The sequence below is a fragment of the Saccopteryx bilineata genome, chromosome 5 (assembly GCF_036850765.1).
Source record: "Saccopteryx bilineata isolate mSacBil1 chromosome 5, mSacBil1_pri_phased_curated, whole genome shotgun sequence".
Taxonomy (NCBI): Eukaryota; Metazoa; Chordata; class Mammalia; order Chiroptera; family Emballonuridae; genus Saccopteryx; species Saccopteryx bilineata.
Window position 1 is genome coordinate 231,700,462 of NC_089494.1, and position 19,774 is coordinate 231,720,235.

Below are 19,774 nucleotides of genomic sequence, written 5' to 3' on the forward strand. Positions count from 1 at the left end.
CGCCCACCAGGGGCGAGGCTCTGCCCACCAGGGGGCGATGCTCTGCCCATCCTGGGCGTCACCATGTTGCGACCAGAGCCACTCCAGCGCCTGGGGCAGAGGCCACAGAGCCATCCCCAGCGCCCGGGCCATCTTTGCTCCAATGGAGCCTCGGCTGCGGGAGGGGAAGAGAGAGACAGAGAGGGAAAGCGCGGCAGAGGAGTGGAGAAGCAAATGGGCGCTTCTCCTGTGTGCCCTGGCCGGGAATCGAACCCGGGTCCTCCGCACGCTAGGCCGACGCTCTACCGCTGAGCCAACCGGCCAGGGCCACCCCCTGAAGCTCTTGATGCCTCAAACCAGACCACACCCATGAACAGGTGCTTTCTTCATCTTGCTTAGGTACTAACATCTCTTGTCAGACCACCTTTCCATAGAGATCACTGCTTACTCTGTTTGGTTCTTAATATCATACTTATGTTGGTCTTTGCTTTATCTCTCTTGCTTGGATGCTTTCCCAACTCATAGTTCACTCCATTTTGCTCTTTCATGATGATGTCCTTCTCATTCAGTTCAGACTCTTAACAGTCCATCATGAGGAGATTTTTCCTGTGGATGTCTTCCTCACCTCATATGGGCTGTCATACATTTTGAATTATTATGATTACCTCTCTTACAGCTGGCAAGTATGTCTGCTTTGCTCTCTTCTACCTGTTTTTCCAGTTCCTATTTTAGAAAATCAAAAAGCTTTCTTTTTAAGAGAACAAGACAGAAAAACTGTGTTTGAAACAATGAAAGCAAGGTGGTCCTCTAAAAGATGACTTAAGTCTTACCAGTCAGTATACTTAACTTATTATTTTGCTTATAAAAGTTTTATTTCTACTTAACTTTTTTTTTTTTTGGATTTTTCCAAAGCTGGAAACGGGGAGGCAGTCAGACTCCCGCATGCGCCTGACCGGGATCCACCCAGCATGCCCACCAGGGGGCGATGCTCTGCCCCTCCGGGGCATCGCTCTGCCACAATCAGAGCCATTCTAGCGCCTGAGGCAGAGGCCACAGAGCCATCCTCAGCGTCTGGGCCAACTTTGCTCCAGTGGAGCCTTGGCTGCGGGAGGGAAAGAGAGAGACAGAGAGGAAGGAGAGGGGGAGGGGTGGAGAAGCAGATGGGCGTTTCTACTGTGTGCCCTGACCAGGAATCGAACCCGGGACTCCTGCACACCAGGCTGATGCTCTACCACTGAGCCAACCGGCCAGGGCCTCTACTTAACCTTTTTTAACAGCACATAGGTTTACCCTATTAATATATTTTGGACAATCATTATCTATCTATAAGTAATAGTACACTCGGCAGAAATAATTTATCTGTAGGCAGTAGTACAGTTAGCAAAATTTCAATTTGTAAATCCCCCACCTTTATTTTTAAAGATTATGATACCAGTCCACTTTGTTTTGTTGTATATCTGTTGTGTTTCTAGCAATGAGCCAAAAAGGACAAAAGAGAGAGAAAAGCTCATGGACACGGACACAATGTGGTGATTGCTGGGGAGGAGTGATTGGGGAGGGGGAGGAGGGTATAAGGGGTATAAATAGTGATGGACAAAGAGTTGACTTGAGGAGGTGAACACACAATACAGTTAGTGCCCAGAGAGATGTGTCACAGAATAGGACACTTGAAACCTGTATAATTATGTTAACCAGTGTCATCCCAATAAATTCAGTTAAAAAAAACACACACAAAAACCCCCACAATCACTAATAAGAAAGAAAATTACCATAGGGAATATTTTATGGCCCCAAGTTTATAATCTAGTTGAACTATCAATAGCTCCAAAGGAGAAACAATGTAGCACAACGTGTGAACTTCACTGCATTACATAGTCAGGTGGGAAGTGCAGTATAATTTCAGGGAATACTATGACATGTGCTGCAGCAATTGAAAACTTTTTTATAGGATTTATGATACTTCAGTTGGCCCTGGAGGATAGATAGGATTTGGACAGCTGAAGAGATAAGGAAGAAGAGGAGGTGAACATTAAGAACATTACTTAGGCAGAATAAGCAATGGTGCATGGGAAATGAGAAGGAGTTTATTCTGATGTACAGTAAATTGGAATGTCAGAGGAGGTTAGATTGATAATTATAATAGGACACTGTTTCCTGGGCCTTTGGAACCCATCACAGTGAGAAGTGTGGACTTTCCTCATAGTCACCAGGGCAACAGAAGACCTTGAGCAGCACTGTGACATGAACAAGGGTTTTTTTTAGGAGACTTAACCCAGAAGTTTAGATTGTGAGTGGAAGGTGAGGGAAAACTGTCACTTAGGTAGTTAAAAAACAACCTGTGTTTGGACTTAGAATTGAGCTAGGTACAGTGGTCGGCAAACTCATTAGTCAACAGAGTCAAATATCAACAGTTAAACGATTGAAATTCCTTTTGAGAACCCAGTTTTTTAAACTTCAACTATATAGGTAAGTACATTGTTGTTATAACCCACGTGCCTGCACGTGGTGTTTTGTGGAAGAGCCACACTCAAGGGGCCAAAGAGCTGCATGTGGCTCGCGAACCTTGGTTTGCAGACCACTGACTAGGATTCTGAGGATTAAAAAGATGGAATAAATTTGAGCCCTTTCCAGTAACAGCTGAGAAGACAGTGAAACAAAAAAGTGGAAGGTTAGAAGTGGTTCTGGAAGATAGGCAAAATGAGTGGGCTACGCATTCTCTGAATGAGGCATTAAAATATAATGTTTTTGCATTTGTCATTGAATTTAAAAGATCTTTCTTTAATTTTCTTGTTTTGTAATTATTTCATTCTGTGACATCTGAAAATTTACAAAATGCCCAGTAAAAAAGGGAAACAGTGAGAAAAATTACAAAGAAGAATTGATAACAAATGGCTAGGAATACACACTTGCAGCTATCTCTATAAAGGGTGGGGCAAAAGTAGGTTTACAGTTGTGAGTACATACAAAACAGTTTAGTTTTTTATTATTTAGTAATGATTGTATTCTTTCTTATACGAGCAACTGTAAACCCACTTTTGCCTCACCCAGTATGCAGTGTGGTAGTTACCAACAGAAAGGTTCTAGATGAGTTATGTAGCCTTGGTTTACAGCCATAGTCCTGGAAGCAAAGGGAAGATTTATAGTATTTTTTTTTCCCATTTTTCTGAAGCTGGAAACAGGGAGAGACAGTCAGACAGACTCCCGCATGCGCCCGACCGGGATCCACCCGGCACGCCCACCAGGGGCGATGCTCTGCCCACCAGGGGGCGATGCTCTGCCCATCCTGGGCGTCGCCATGTTGCGACCAGAGCCACTCTAGCGCCTGGGGCAGAGGCCACAGAGCCATCCCCAGTGCTCGGGCCATCTTTGCTCCAATGGAGCCTTGGCTGCGGGAGGGGAAGAGAGAGACAGAGAGGAAAGTGCGGCGGAGGGGTGGAGAAGCAAATGGGTGCTTCTCCTGTGTGTCCTGGCCGGGAATCAAACCCGGGTCCTCCACACGCTAGGCCGACGCTCTACCGCTGAGCCAACCGGCCAGGGCCTATAGTATTCTTATTTTTTTTTTATTTTTTTATTTTTTTTATTTATTCATTTTTAGAGAGGAGAGAGACAGAGAGGGAGAGAGAGGAGAGAGAGACAGGGAGAAGGGGGGAGGAGCTGGAAGCATCAACTCCCATATGTGCCTTGACCAGGCAAGCCCAGGGTTTCGAACCGGCGACCTCAGCATTTCCAGGTCGACGCTTTATCCACTGCGCCACCACAGGTCAGGCCACCTATAGTATTCTTAATAAGTGCTACTGGGAAACAGAAATGAGCCTGTAATTTTCAGAGAATCCTTAGACCAGCCGGTAACCACAACTGTATATTAGGGATTGCTTTGGATAAACAATGGTATGGTTAATTTTGTGTATAAACAAACACATAACAGAAGAGAAACATAGAACCCCATGTGTCAGTCTTACCATATGCACAATATGTCAGTGTTGAGAGAGATTTCCAGAAAACATCTGCAATATTTATACTATTTATACTTATTTGTCCAAGTATTTTTCATGATATTTTTAAAGTATCATATATAGATGCACATAAATACTCTAGAGACTTTCAAATAGCATCAGGGATTATATAAAACCTGAATATCAAAGCATCAACTTGATTTTGAAATATGATTAATATAGCTGAGAATACATTCTGCTCTTGGAACAAAAAACATACACAATAAAATCAATATGATGGACCATATGTTCTTTGGTAGTTACAGAAATGAAATATAAAATGAAAACCAAATAGGTTTCAGCTTGTTGCCTTTTAGTTTTACATATTAGATGTTGCAACTGAAAAAAATGCATCGCCAATAATGATTTCAGGGGCAAAATTCTGCTCACCACTTCATTTCTTTGGTAACTGCTTGTGTGGTCACTGCATCTAAAAACATCTGAGTTTTCCTTTAGTATATTTTAGATATCTTGAAAATATCACAAACTTAAGCAAATTCCGACATTCCCTTCCCATTCCAGTTATGTTGCTTTTACTTGCATAAAACATAAAATTGAATGTTAGATTTTGGTCATATGTTGTAAATTATGGTTTGAATTTAGTTTTCATAGAAATATGAGCCAAATGATAGAAAAACTGAAATTCACAGACTAAGAGAAGTCTTGCTTAAGTGTTATTTGAAACATAAAATGGATTTTAATCTGAAAACAAATATATTTTCTTTTTAGTGTCTTTAATATTTTAATCCATTTAAGCATTGCTCTTAATCCCCTGATCCATTGACCAGCAGAATTGATTATGGTTTCAATAAAAAAGGAAATGAAAATACTTCTACTAACAAATAACAGCAAAATTTATTGAGTTACCATCATATTCTGTTTTCTACTTTACTTAATTCTTTTTAAGTTACCACCAAAGCCCTGTGAGGTAGGTAGCATTGCTATCCTCATTTTAAACACAGAATAAAAGAGGCTGAAGACATCAAGTCCGACTCCAACATTGTCATCTGAGTTCATTTTCATAACCCTATGCCATAGAACTGCTCTACCTTCCCAAGATAGAAAAAGCAGCAAAGATATATGTTCCTGAAAGCCAGATAAAGGAATCTAGGGTACAAAATGTCATTTTATACATAAAATATAACAACAATAGCTATCAGACCTCTTAGGTTGTCATATTTAATGAAGAGTTCTTCATTTATTCCTCTTCCCCAACACTGTTTTACAAAGGATGAAACTAGAGCTTAGAGACTTTAAATACCTTCTCCAGATCACAGAGCTTGTAAATGTCAGATACATCTGAACACATCTCTGACTTCTGAAATCAATTTTCTTCTTGATAGGAACATGGGAGTCAAAAAAAGAGGGAGTGGAAAGAACTGCTGAATCTGGATTAGGAGAAATGGAAATGGTTGTGCCCTGTGGATAAGGCAGTAAGAGAAAGGAGGTAGCTTGGTAGGGCTGGGGTCTGGTGTTAAGGTGGAGACAACTTTGCCGGCAGGAAGAGAACTTATTTCTAGTGAGAGGCAGAAGCTGCCAGTAATCTTGACTCGTTTGTGGACACTTTCCATCGAATGATGTGTATATTCCTTGTTACTCTGTCCACATACATCAAGGGAAACACACTACAATTCCTGAAATAACATTTTTTTCCACCTGAAGTCAGCAGATCTAAATTTGAAGTTCTGGCTCTGCCAGCTACTGGGTGAATAATAGAAGGATAACACACACCCACTCTGAGCAGTAAGCAGCATTCATCTCTCAAAGATGTGATGAGGAACATTCAATGATGTTTGGGAAATGGCTTTATAAAAGTGGTCAGTCATGTTCTACATGTTAGTTAGTTACTGTTTTGACTAGTTTACCTTGATTTCTAGCCTTTTTTCTTTCTTGGTATGTCTGCAGAATAAGACCCTTCCATATCAATTGCTGAAGTTTAAGTTTCTGGTTATCAACCTTTACAACCAGACAAAAGTACACACACACACACACACACACACATTCTCCACACTGATCTTTAGGAATTGCAGAGAGCAGAACTGTGTTGTTTGGAAAAGTTTCCTGCCCCCAGAATATTCTAATATATTCCCCTGAGATGTGCCAGCCTACACTGAACCAAATATGTAATTAGTCAGACTTAACTTCAAGATTGTTATTTTAAAACTCTGGTATAATTTCTACATGTTTCCTCTTTCTTGCTAATGTTTAAAATGTATTTAATAAAGCATGAATCTTTTCATGAATAAAATAGGGCCTAAAACCCACCTGCTGCTAGAGTTAGTACAGTAAACTAATCTTAAAATACAAGTGTGCTACTATAGTTTCTTCACTTTGCTGGGAAATTGGGGGTGAGGGGAGAGAGTCATGATAAAGATAATCAAGAATTGACGTTTCTATTTCCCAAATATAATTAACATTCTTTTTCCTTTCCACCTACATATAAGCCATTTATTCTGTTTGAACATTGCTACAATTCTATCCCATTCTTCCCTCAACTCTGGCTAATTCCTACTTTTCTTTTAGGTCTGAATGTACAGTTGAGTGAGCTTGGGAGGCATTCCTGCTTCATTAAGACCGAGAAGGTGACCTCATTAACCTCTTATCCTCAAAATCATCTTTTACAGCTTTAATATTTTTACAGCTTTAATATTCCAATTTTTAATTGCCTAACAACATCTCTGCGTCTTTCACTAGACTTTATATCTATGTGGGAAGTTCTTGTGTTTTCTCCACTATTGAAGTCTTTATCCCAAGGTTATAAACTACAAGTGCGGGGTTGGGTTGGGGTGCAATGTGCAGATTTCTTTCTTTCTGTTTTTTCTCTCTTTTTTTTGTGCTTACAAGTTGTTTGTAAAGCTGAGCCAAAATTTAAAACATTAAGATACTTTACACTTAATAAAACCAGCTCTTCAGTTTCTTTTGGAGAAAATAAATATCAGAAGTTCTAACACTGAGCTACCATCCAAGGCTATTTCAAGATAAATAACCTTAGTCATTCATGTTTGAGATTATATCTAATTTTCCCATAAAGGAAGGGCTGTTTTAATGGAGATAATACAATCTGGAATTTTGAAGGAATCAGTCTTTCTTTGTGGTTTGAAAGTAAACAAATTACCTAAGAATGTAGTTTAGTTCTTCATATCGATGAAGCACCTTTTTAACTAGTGTGTGGAGCAGGTAATATAATGTTCTTTGGGATGCTGGAGTAAGACATTGTGTAACTGAGTAATATTAAGATGAAATTAAAAGTGTAATATTATCTAGAAAGGACACTAACTTTTGTTTGAAATACTGGATAACTATTTGGTAGTTACATTTCAATGTCTGAATTAGGAGGACAGTGCATTAGATAATTTTATTTGTGTGTGTGTGTGTGTGTGTGTGTGTACACATATGAGTTCTATTTCTTAATTACCATCAAAATGTTTCTCTTAGGAAAACAGTAAGACAAAAAGGGTGTTGATGATCATTGCTTGACCCTGGACATTAGCATGAATAAGAAAAAGCAATGTCTTTAAGGTTACTAGCTTTTGCTGTTCTGTTCTGGGGATGAATGTTAAATTAAATACTATTAACACCTTATATATAATCAATTCTCCTTGGTTTGTTTGATATGAAAATGCCTACTGTGACCAAGCTAGTTTCCAAGGTATTCTTTAAAATACCAAACTCATTTCTTCCTCTTAGTGTTCACATATTGCCTCTGAATAAAACTATTTCATACCACCTCTTTGGTCTAACATAAATTCTCTTTTCATACTTTTTTTCTGATAAAAGTTTATATTACGAAAGGTATAGACATTGGAGTCGAATAAATCTGGTTTTGGAACCAAGTCTGCCTACTTGCTATGTAACTGTGTAGACATTATTAGCTTCCCTGATGCTCAGCTTCTCTATAAAATTGTCAGAATTGGAGTTTTTATGTTATAACATGTTAAATATCTTGAAACACTTTAAAATGCCAACACGATTTTTCTATTGTTCCTAATAAACCAAAGATTGTAAACTAACAGCTCATAAAGTGTGTATATTTCAAAGGTGAATTTCATTTATATAATGTTTTAAGTAGTTTCTATTCCTAAAAAAATTAAGATTTTACATAAATAGATTCTGGGTTCTGTTCAGAAAATTAGAATATCTGAGAGCCTTGGACCTCCACTGCCGAATAACAAGCAATCACGGTGCTGAGTAGGCAGCTCTTCTGAGGAAACATGCTTCAATTGGGCAAAGGATCTACTACACCCCTTGGTGTGGGCTTCCTGGGCCTGATAATTATTTGAATTTACAATCCTGAAGTTAAACCAGATATTTTTGTATTTGACTACATTCCAATTTTCGTCTTTAACTATCTTATTCTATGATTATATGTGTATCATATATTTTACTCTCTATATAGGTGTGTTTGTAGAATATATACATATACTCTCCACACAGCATGTACACACGTGTGCACACATACACATATACTGTATATAATATAATATATATTACAGACTCCTAAGGGACAGACATGTGATTTTTAAAAAATTCATGGAAATGTGCACTAGTTACTAATAGTTTTACTGCATTTTTTAGTTAATAAACACTAAATTAGTTTGACATGAAAAGATGTAACTGTATCAGTAGAATTCACTTCATGTGTTATTAATATTCCTTCCATCTCTCAATGAGATTATAAAGGAGGAAAAACGGAGGAAGAAAATAAACAAGAAGAACCCCACTTCTCTTATTCTTATTCCTTTTTCTCTTTCCAGTTCCAAGATTGGTTTCTCCTGTTCGCTGAAACTTTTGCACTGCGTACATTCTGAGAAGTCTTTGTTTTGATCAGTTTTTACCTCTGTAGCTCTCCCACTGGGAAATTGTACTCGCTTTTTGTTTAATTTAGCTCTTACATAAATATGTTGAAATGCTCCACTATTTCAGTTCCTGCTGTGAAAATATTTTGTAAGCAGCAGTATTCAAACACTTTTTTCTCCCAGCAGTATAGATCATTGGAATTTGAAAGCAGCAAGTAAATTTTACCCGTACACCACTGGGGCTTAGAAAAGAAAATGGCGTGCCCACAGTTTTACCTTTTTCAGGGTAGAAGAACCTCAGTTAGGACCTAGTATTCATGACTCCAAATTAATATTTAAGTTTTAAATAGAAACTCAGTTTTTGTGAAGTTTATAAATCGAATAAAATGAATTCTTCTGAAATAGTTAGGTTCTCCACCTCATAGTCCAAATCAACTGGTACTTATTAGACTTAATATGTGGGTGATAACTTTATTCACCCAAGAGCCATATGGGGTGAGTACTGTTATTCTCATTTTATAGTTGATTAATCTGAGGTCTAGAAATATCACCATAAGTTACTTGTTGATAGCTAGATAGCTAGTGATAGTGGAGAGATTTTTGACTGTTGTTATCAGACTTCTGCTTCTGCGCCCTTAACCACTATGCTTCCTGCCTTGTCATCTTGTGCTTATCTTTCCTTTTGTGTTCTGCATTCGTCATACTCATGTACAAGAACTAGAATGAAAAAAAATTAAAGAACTGGTATAATGTGGACAAAGCATTTAGTCTTTCTACTTCTGATTTCTTGAAGCTTAGTTTTTAATGTTAAAAGTTTCTACCATCATCACACAGTTACAGAAAACTGTATCTTCATTGTTTCAATTATTGCTAGTCTTATGAACCTTTTCAAAGCCTTATCTCTGAAACTCCAAAATTACTATAGTTTTGATTTTCTTCTACTGAACACATTCCTTACTAATGCTTGCCTCTTAAAAACAAAAACACAAACATGGACAAAAATACACTTGAGCTATGACGACTTGGGATGAGTAAATAAATTCTCTTAATAAGCCAGATAGATGGCTTCACTGGTGAATTCTACCAAATATTCAGAGAAGAACTAACTTCTATCCTTCTGAAGCTATTTTTAAAAATTCAAGAGGAGAGAAGACTTCCAAGCTTTTTTTATGAGGCGAGTATAATTCTGATTCCAAAACCAGGCAAAGACAACAGACAACACAAAGAAAGAAAATTATAAGCTGATATCCATGATGAATTTCGATGCTAATATCTTAGCAAACCAAATCCAGCAATACATAAAAAAAATCATACATCATGATCAAGTGGGATTTATTCCGGGGAGGCAAGGCTGGTAAAACATTCGCAAATCAATCAATGTGATTCATCACATAAACAAAAGGAAGGAGAAAAACCACATGATAATTTCAATAGATGCAGAAAAAGCATTTGATGAAATCCAGCACCCATTTTTGATGAAAACTCAGCAAAGTGGGAATACAAGGAACATACCTCAACATGATAAAGGCCATCTATGACAAACCCACAGCCAACATCATACTCAATGGGCAAAAATTAAAAGCAGTCCCCTTAAGATCAGGAACAAGGCAGGGGTGCCACCTTTCACCACTCTTATTCAAAATAGTACTGGAAGTCCTAGCTACAGCAATCAGACAAGAAGAAGAAATAAAAGGCATCCAAATTGGAAAAAAAGAAGTAAAACTCTCATTATTTACAGATGATATGATACTGTATATAGAAAACCCTAAAGTCTCAGTCAAAAAACTACTGGACCTGATAAATGAATTCAGCAAAGTGGCAAGATATAAAACAAATCAGAGGCATTTTTATACACCAACAATGAACTGTCAGAATGAGAAATTAAGGAAACAATTCCCTTCACTATTGCAACAAAAAAGTAAAGTATCTAGGAGTAAATTTAACCAAGGAGATTAAAGACATACCCAGAAAATTATAAAACATTGATAAAAGAAATCAAGGAAGATACAAACAAGTGGAAGCATATACCGTGCTCATGGTTAGGAAGAATAAACATCATTAAAATGTCTATATTACCAATGCACTACCAATTAAAATACCAATGACATACTTCAAAGATATAGAACACATATTCCAAAAATTTATATGGAACCAAAAAAGAACACGAATAGCCTCAGCAATCTTGAAAAAGAAGAATAAAGTGAGAGGTATCACATTTTCTGATATCAAGTTATATTACAAGGCCATTGTTCTCAAAACAGCTTGGTACTGGCATAAGAACAGGCATATAGATCAATGGAACAGAACCAAGAACCTAGAAATAAACTCACACCTTTATGGACAATTGATATTTGACAAAGGAGGTAAGGGCATACAATGGAGTAAAGAGAGTCTCTTTAACAAATGGTGTTGGGAAAATTGGACATCTACCTGCAAAAAAAATGAAACTAGACCACCAACTTACACTATTTACAAAAATAAACTGAAAATGGATAAAATACTTAAAGATAAATTGTGAAACCATAAGCATCTTAGAAGAAAATATAGGCAGTAAGCTCACCGACATCTCTTGCAAAAATAGATTTGCTGGTTTATCTCCATGGGCAAGTGAAATAAAAGACAGGATAAACAAATGAGACAATATCAAACTAAAAAGCTTTTGTACAGCTAAAGACAATATGAACAGAATAAAAAGACAAACCACACAATGGGAGAACATATTGGACAATATGTCTGATAAGGGGTTAATAACCAAAATTTATAATGAACTTGTAAATCTCAACACCAGGAAGACAAACAATCCAATCAAAAAATGGGCAAAAGAAATGAATAGACACTTCTCCAAAGAGGACATACAGATGGCCAATAGACAGATAAAAAAATGTTCAACATCACTAATCATTAGAGAAATGAAAATTAAAACCACAATGAGATATCATCTCACACCAGTAAAATGGTGCTCATTAACAAAACAACACGAAATAGGTGCTGGCGAGGATGTGGAGAAAAGGGAACCTTCCTGCACTGCTGGTGGGAATGCAGACTGGTGCAGCCACTATGGAAAACAGTATGGAGATTCCTCAAAAAATTAAAAATGGAACTGCTTTTTGACCCAGCCATTCCACTTTTAGGAATATATCCCAAGAACACCATATCACTGATTCAAAAAAAAAAAAAAAAAAAAAAAAGCACTCCCAAGTTTATGGCAGCATTGTTCACAATAGCGAAAATCTGGAGACAGCCCAGGTTTCCATCAGTGGATGAGTGGATTAAAAAGCAATGGTACAGGCCCTGGCCAGTTGTCTCAGTGGCAAAGCGTCGGCCTGACGTGCGTGAGTCCTGGGTTCGATTTCCGGCCAGGGCACACAGGAGAAGCGCCCATCTGCTTCTCCACCCTTCCCCTCTCCTTCCTCTCTGTCTCTCTCTTCCCTTCCCGCAGCCAAGGCTCCATTGGAGCAAAGTTGGCCCAGGTGCTGAGATGGCTCCATGGCCTCTGCCTCAGGCACTAGAATGGCTCTGGTTGCAACAGAACAACACCCCAGATGGGCAGAGCATCGCCCCCTGGTGGGCATGCTGGGTGGATCCCAGTCGGGCGCATGTAGGAGTCTGTCTGCTTCCCCATTTCCAAGTTCAGAAAAAATACAAAAAAAAAAAAAAAAAAAGGCAGTGGTACCTATATACAATGGAATACTATGGTGCCATGAAAAAGAAGGAAATATTATCTTTTGCAACAACATAGATGGACCTGGAAACTGTTGTGTTAAGTGAAATAAACCAGACAGAGAAAGAAAATATCATATGACCTCAGTCATTTGAGGAATCCAAGGAACAATGTGAACTGAGGTATGGAATTAAACCTGAAGGGAAGGGGGGAGGGGTCTGTTGGGAGGGGGGAAAGGAGATGTTGAGGGGTATATGGGGGAGAGGTAATGCATTCGGGTGACACTAGAATGTATGTAAACACAATAAATTAAATAATAAAAAATACTTTGTCTCAAGACTTTTTAGCTACTCAAACATATCTCTTTTTTCCCTAAGAGTTATTAGGTCTTCAGCTATTAATTTTAGTCTTTCTACTTAAAGAGTATCTTCTGGGATGTAAAATGGTGTAGTTTCTATTCAAAGAGAATTTTCTGTTCAATTTTTTTTGTTGTTAGAAGCTATATGCAATGCTAGATGAGGCACTATTGGAGGAGACTTAAAGAATGAAAACTGTTCTTTGTCCTTGAAAAGTAGAACATAAGTAAGCCATGTAAGGAAATCTTGAGCAGTGGAAGTCAGTCCGCCAGTGTAGTGCTGAGTTGAGATGAATGTGTGGAGTGAAGCGTGCTTGAGCCAGGTGGTGTTAATCAGTGGCTATGGAAGGAAGTCCTGTCCGATCCTGGTCCGGTAGTCACACCCTCTGCCTGACTCTTTATTTCACAATTATCTGTGAGAAATTAGAGGAAGCAGATAAGTCAGATCTTGGGGCTGGTTTTTTTTTTATATAATAGTTTATTTTTTTTCTAATAAGTCAGACTTAACTGTGAATATTTTTAAACTATGAAAAAGTATGAAACAAATACTGTTATTCCAATACCCAGAGAAATTCATTGTATACAGTGAATTATCTATTTCTCTGGGTGCATATATTTATTTAAACAACTGTCTGTTGCCTCTGTATTATATAAACTCAACAAATTTAGGATCAGAATGCATAGGTAATTCTTAGTTTATTTTTCCTCACTGTTTTACTAAGGTATTACATAAGTCAAAGTACCACAGTATACATGACTAATTTGCCATATGTTTAATAGTGTTCAAAAGCATGCTTTAATGCCTTTACATGCTTTCTTCTGTGATGATTAACATATTTTGTTATTCTATTACATTATTGTTTATTAATTTTTAATTAAAAATAAGTATTTAACATTCCTATACAGAAATCTTTGAGTTTTTAATAATGAAATAAATTCTTTTTGCTAAGTAATATTTTGTTAATTTCTCTAGGAATCAATTCTAGATCTAGACTTTATAGATTATATGAACTTTATAAAACAACATTTTTCTTTTATTTTCTTATGAGAAAAGTAAAACATATTAATATAAAAACTTAAAAAAGATCCAAGTGACAAAATGAAAAAAATGTAATCAAGTAACTAAATTTCACTCTAACTCTTGATGTTTATAGTTTTTGTAATTATATATTTCTTATTAAAATGTTACTATGGCTTATTTCATTTAACTATGGAACATGACTGTCTTTCCAAGTCATTAATTTTTTTCTAAACAATTATTTAAATGGCTTTTTAATATTTATCATAAGAATATTATTTTGATGACTTCATGCTCTTGATATACAAATTATTTCCAATGTTTTTAGAAATTTTATAATAAACATTTCTTATGTGTTGACAAATTTTGCTCCAGATACTATATTCCACTTATTTATTCTTTTCACAAATATGTCTTGAATGATTACTCTGTATTAAGGCACTGTGTTGGCACAGGGAAGCTAGCTACTAACTAGCCTCATGGAAATTGTAGATAGTGTAGAACAGCACTATCCAATAGAACTTTCTGGAATGATGGAAATGTCTGCCCCATTAAATGAAGTTCTTTTATTTTAACTAATTTAAATTTAAATTTTAAATAGCCAGTTTAGATTAGTGGCCAGTGTTTTGTATACAACAAGTATAGATTTTACCTATTTCTATTCTCAGACCTGCCAGGTAGCTTGACTACTGTGTACTGTTAGAGCTTTCATAGAATCTGTACTGAGAAGTTCTTTTATATATTCTGTGAAGAGAAATACATTATATTACTCTATTAATATGTTTTACTAAAATTAATAATACTTTAAAGAATTTACAGATGAAATTGGGTAAGAGGAAAACCAAAACTGATAGTTTATAATTAAGAAGATTAAGTTTGAGATGTTCTACAACTAACAATGTTCTCTCTTCTCTGTCCAGGCAAACATCTTCTGTAAAACTCAATTTTTATCATTAAATAATTCAGTGTATTAAGTCAGTAATATTTTTTAATTCAATGTCTTATGAAGCCAGTTATGTAAAGTTAATGTAGAAAATCTAAAAAGCTATATGTTGATACCTGTTGATGTATATGTTAATATAGATTGTACTATATTTGTTCCAAATTATTAGCAGGAACTAAAAATCTAATTGAAAAATAATCACTCTACATTCTACTCAGTATATCTTTTTTTTTTATTTTTATTTTTATTTTTTTATTTTTTTTATTTTATTTATTTATTTATTTTTTTTATATTTCTGAAGCTGGAAACAGGGAGAGACAGTCAGACAGACTCCCACATGCGCCCGACCGGGATCCACCCAGCACGCCCACCATGGGGCGACGCTCTGCCCACCCTGGGCGTCGCCATGTTGCGACCAGAGCCACTCTAGCGCCTGGGGCAGAGGCCACAGAGCCATCCCCAGCGCCCGGGCCATCTTTGCTCCAATGGAGCCTTGGCTGCGGGAGGGGAAGAGAGAGACAGAGAGGAAGGCGCGGCGGAGGGGTGGAGAAGCAAATGGGCGCTTCTCCTGTGTGCCCTGGCCGGGAATCGAACCCGGGTCCTCCGCACGCTAGGCCGACGCTCTACCGCTGAGCCAACCGGCCAGGGCCTACTCAGTATATCTTGATACTTTGTGATTTGTGTAATTAAAAATAGTTTTTAAGAAGCAAAGTTCACTTGAATTATGTACAAATAAGACACTTGATTCTTTTGTTTTTCAGTTTTCTCATTCATATATAAAAACCTGTAGTTCTGTAGATGTGCATGTAGCAGACTTGTTCTAGAATTGAAATGGAAAAAATTTGAATTCTTAATTTGTAAATCACAGAATCAATCAAATTAAAATGTTATTAATGACACTTCCATGGATATGTTTTTGTATAACTGACTTTGTAATTAATAATAATGTTTTTTATAACCTCAAAATAAACAAATATACAATTAAAACAATTAAGGAAATGGGAAGAGCAGTAGTACAAATACAATTAAAAAATAAAATTAACCATACTATAAATAAATAATGTAACCACATTGAATAAAGTGGGGAAGAAAATAACTAATTGCAATTACTGTGGAATTTTAAGTGGATACTTTTATGGCTGAAGACAAAAATTGTACATAAATATAGTTTTATTAATAAAAGTGTTTCTAACTGCATTGGTTTAACAAAGCATGTATTTTATACACCTATTATATATACTAGACATTTTATGTGTATGCTACATTTTAGCAAATAAATATATTTTAGTCAGTGAGATATTGGTTTCTCCTAGTTGCAGAAAGAATTATAAGTAAGAAAAGGTGGAAAGGATAAAAATGAATCCTGTCATATTGGATTAGAATCAGAGGTATATTATAAAGTCATTGTTTTTAGATAGAGAATACAGTCTATTTTTATTCAATATAGGGTGATCTATGAAGTCACTACAATCAGTGAGTTAGAGAAAGCAATAGTAGAAAAACAGGATTAGGTTTCTGTGAGCCTCTTGTTTGACAATATTTTCATCAATTGATCAATATGTACTTATCCTTGTTTAATGTGTGTTTCTGTTTAAAAAACATGTTTAATGCAGATTATTGATTCAATAACAAATTCATGAACAAAGCACTATAAATGTGACATATACATATACTCTAGAAAGACTAATAAAAACAAGTAAGATAAATCTTTTCCAACCCACTTATTCATGGGTGGCTAGAGCCTATCCCAGCTCAAGGTTCAAGAAGGGAACTGGCTCTTGACAGGATACCTTTCCATCACAGGACACACTGCCCCAAACACCCATACTCACTCATCCCAGAACAACTTAGACACGCTCATCTTCCTCATTTGTATCTCTCTGGGATGTGGGGGGGGAACCGGAGTACTCAGAGAAAATGCATACAGACATGGGAGAGTATGGGGAAAGACCACAAAGTCAGTGGCCCCCGCTTGGAATGGATACTTTTTTCTAATCAACATTATAAAAAAAGATGTTGAAAAAAGTGATGTTATTCAAGGACCTACTATATTTTTATTTTGGAAAATGGCTAGTCAGTCAATTTGGTCAGACAACACATACTGAGAACATACTGAGTCCTAAAGGATCTCTGCTAAAGAGGAGCTTATATCCAATGAGGATAAGCAGGGGAAAAAAGTAGAAAAGCTGCTAATAATAACGTAAGTTGAAAATTTCTCCATGCCATGATCTAGTCTTACACTTCCGTTTGCCTCACAATGCCAAGCACTTTAATAGAATAATTAAAACTGCTAAACTGACCAGACTGAAACAAAGGAGTGATAGATGGAATTGTTTAGCCTTGATAATGGAACAAAATCTAAGAAAGGCTGATGGATGGGGCAGAGTGGTATTATCAGGCATTAGGCAGAAAATATATAGATAAATACACACAACACATACACACACACTGAAATATACAGTTGAGTCTTGATCAACACAGGCTTGAACTTCATGGGTCCACCACTTTACATGTGGATTCTTTTCGATAAAACACTCAGCCCTTTGTATTTGTGGGTTTTAGTTCTGTGGATTCAAGTAACCACTGATCTAAAACAGAACCTGTGGATGCGGATGGCAGTCTGCGTGCATTACTCTATGCTATTTTATATAAGGGACTTCAGCATTTGTGGATTTTGGTGACCGCTGGGAGTCCTGGAATCAGTCCCTTGGAGATACCAAGGGCCAGCCAATAGTAGCTAACTTTTTGGGGAGCCAAACTTAGTTTTATACTCAGTTTTCAACTGCCTGGGGGTTGGCACTTCTAACTCCCATGTTGTTCAAAGGTCAAGTGTACACACATACACACACACATAGAATATTAAGGACATAAAGGAAAAGGGACACATTTTGGATAATATTCTTATGAAATGAGAATTTTATTTTTTGACATATCTTTTGAAATAAAAATTAAATGCCATTTTGATTACTCATGGTCTAAGAGCATTCAAATAATAAAAAGAAACTGTTGTTAAAGATTGTTCTTCAGACACACCAACCAATCATGCATGCTGGCTTATGATCTCGCTGACATAAAACCACATGCATACCTCAGAGGCCACCACACCAGTCAGCCAAGCTTTCTTAACAGTGAGCTCTTTGAGGATACCAGTTTGAGCGCTATTGACTATTTTTATCATGCTCCAAATGACCATAGGAATCTCAGCAGCTGTTGGAGGAATCATCTCAATCTTAGCATAGTGCCAAAATGTGGCCAGCCGAGGCTTCACTAACTCACAGCAGTGTTTACCAGTGTGGAGGCCTTCTCCAAGAGGTTATGGATAAATTGAGCCATGGTTCTAGGATGAATAGTGTGGTCCCGAATGGCCAGTTGAATGTCCAGCAGGAACTTTAAATACTTGTCTATTTTTTAATCCAATTTGCCCCTCTATGTAATGAATGCTCGATACATCTTCATTGAATAAATGGAGGAGAAATTGATTTCAAAGCATTATAGGAAAATAGTATGTTCACTGTAGATATATCTGGGCAAAAGCTGAATACTAATCACATCAGGACATAATGCAGTCTCATTGTGTGACAGTGCATTATTTGCGTACAAGTTAGAGATGTACAGAAAGAAGCAGCGCTGCTTCTTTGCCTGAGATATACCTAGTTACTTCAGAGCCTTGCATGTAATATGTGCTCATGACATTCATTTGTATGAATTAAAAAATAAAGCCAATCTAAACATGCCTAATAACAATGAAAAGTTTAAAAATGGGCTATGTTAACTACTTAGTATATAAAATGAACTGACTAATTGGCTAATATTGTTAGCCAGTTTTGAAATGCCAACTTTCAAAATTTTATAAACAGTAACATGACACAACTCTGGCACTAATTGGGTGTACCTGGAGCTTAATAGGGTTGTGTGTCGTTTATGTAGCATTGCATCATACCATTTTCTCCTCGTAAGGAGGCCGAATGAAGATGACTCGACCTGGCTTCTCTTATCCTTTTTAATGGTGACTACCTGTGAGCTGACTGGACTACAAGGAACCTCCCCTTCAAAGTATCTTCAGGGAAATCCATCCTTGCTTCAAAAACAAAACAAAACAGTTCTAATTCTTTCAATGCAGGGACTAGTATTACTAGTGAATGATCCTCTAGAGCAAAAGAACTGAATGCTTTCCGGCTTCTACCAGTTTGCGTGCAGAATCACTGCCTCCTACCACTTTCTCCTCGAAAGGGGAAAAGCAGAGGACCCCAAGGCTGGAGAATGGGTGATTCCCTTGGTTTCTCATGTCCCATTCAATTGTGATTACCATGAGCCTTTAGTAAGTCAGCAGACACAGCTTTCCCTTTGGTCTTGGTTATCGCTGTTTCAGATTCCACCGAGGAAGCTGAAGATATGCTTCTCAGAGAAATGCTTCTCTTTTGGTTTTCCTCCTGCCACACTGCTATCTCTTCCTTGGTATTTTCTCCTGGCTTTTCCATGTCTCCTTGGCTTCTAAATGTTGTAGTAACCCTGGGCTTACTTTACTGTTTTATTGGTACATAACAAATTTCTATAATTTTAGTGATTTAAAATAACATAGTTATTATTTTAGTTTCTTTGGAGCACGAGTCTGGGCACAGTTGAACTGGGTCTTCTGTGTGACTGCAGTCATGGTGTCAATGGGTGCTTGAGGTATCATCTGGGTGCTTGACTTGAGAGGGATTTAACTTTAAGCTTACTCAGGTCATTGGCAGAATTTCTTTTCTTGAGGCTGTACTAGTGAAGACTATGTTTTCTTGTTGGCTGGAGGCTGGAGACCTTACAAAATGCCAACTAGAGACTGTCCTTAGTTTCTAGAAGCTGCTCTTTTTTGCCAAATGTGTTCTCAACATAGTTCCTTGCTTAAAAAAAGTCTGCTAGCTGGTTGGCTCAGTGGTAGAGCGTTGGCCTGGCGTGCAGGAGTCCAGGGTTCGATTCCTGGCCAGGGCACACAGGAGAAGTGCCTACCTGCTTGTCCACCCCCCCCCTCCTTCCTCTCTGTCTCTCTCTTC

The 19,774-nt window shown here is 37.2% G+C and overlaps 1 pseudogene; it reads right to left on the reverse strand.

The window, feature by feature from the left end:
- Positions 1-17,784: 17,784 nt before the first annotated feature.
- On the reverse strand, positions 17,785-18,077 carry LOC136306660 (ATP synthase subunit g, mitochondrial pseudogene; annotated as a pseudogene).
- Positions 18,078-19,774: the final 1,697 nt, after the last annotated feature.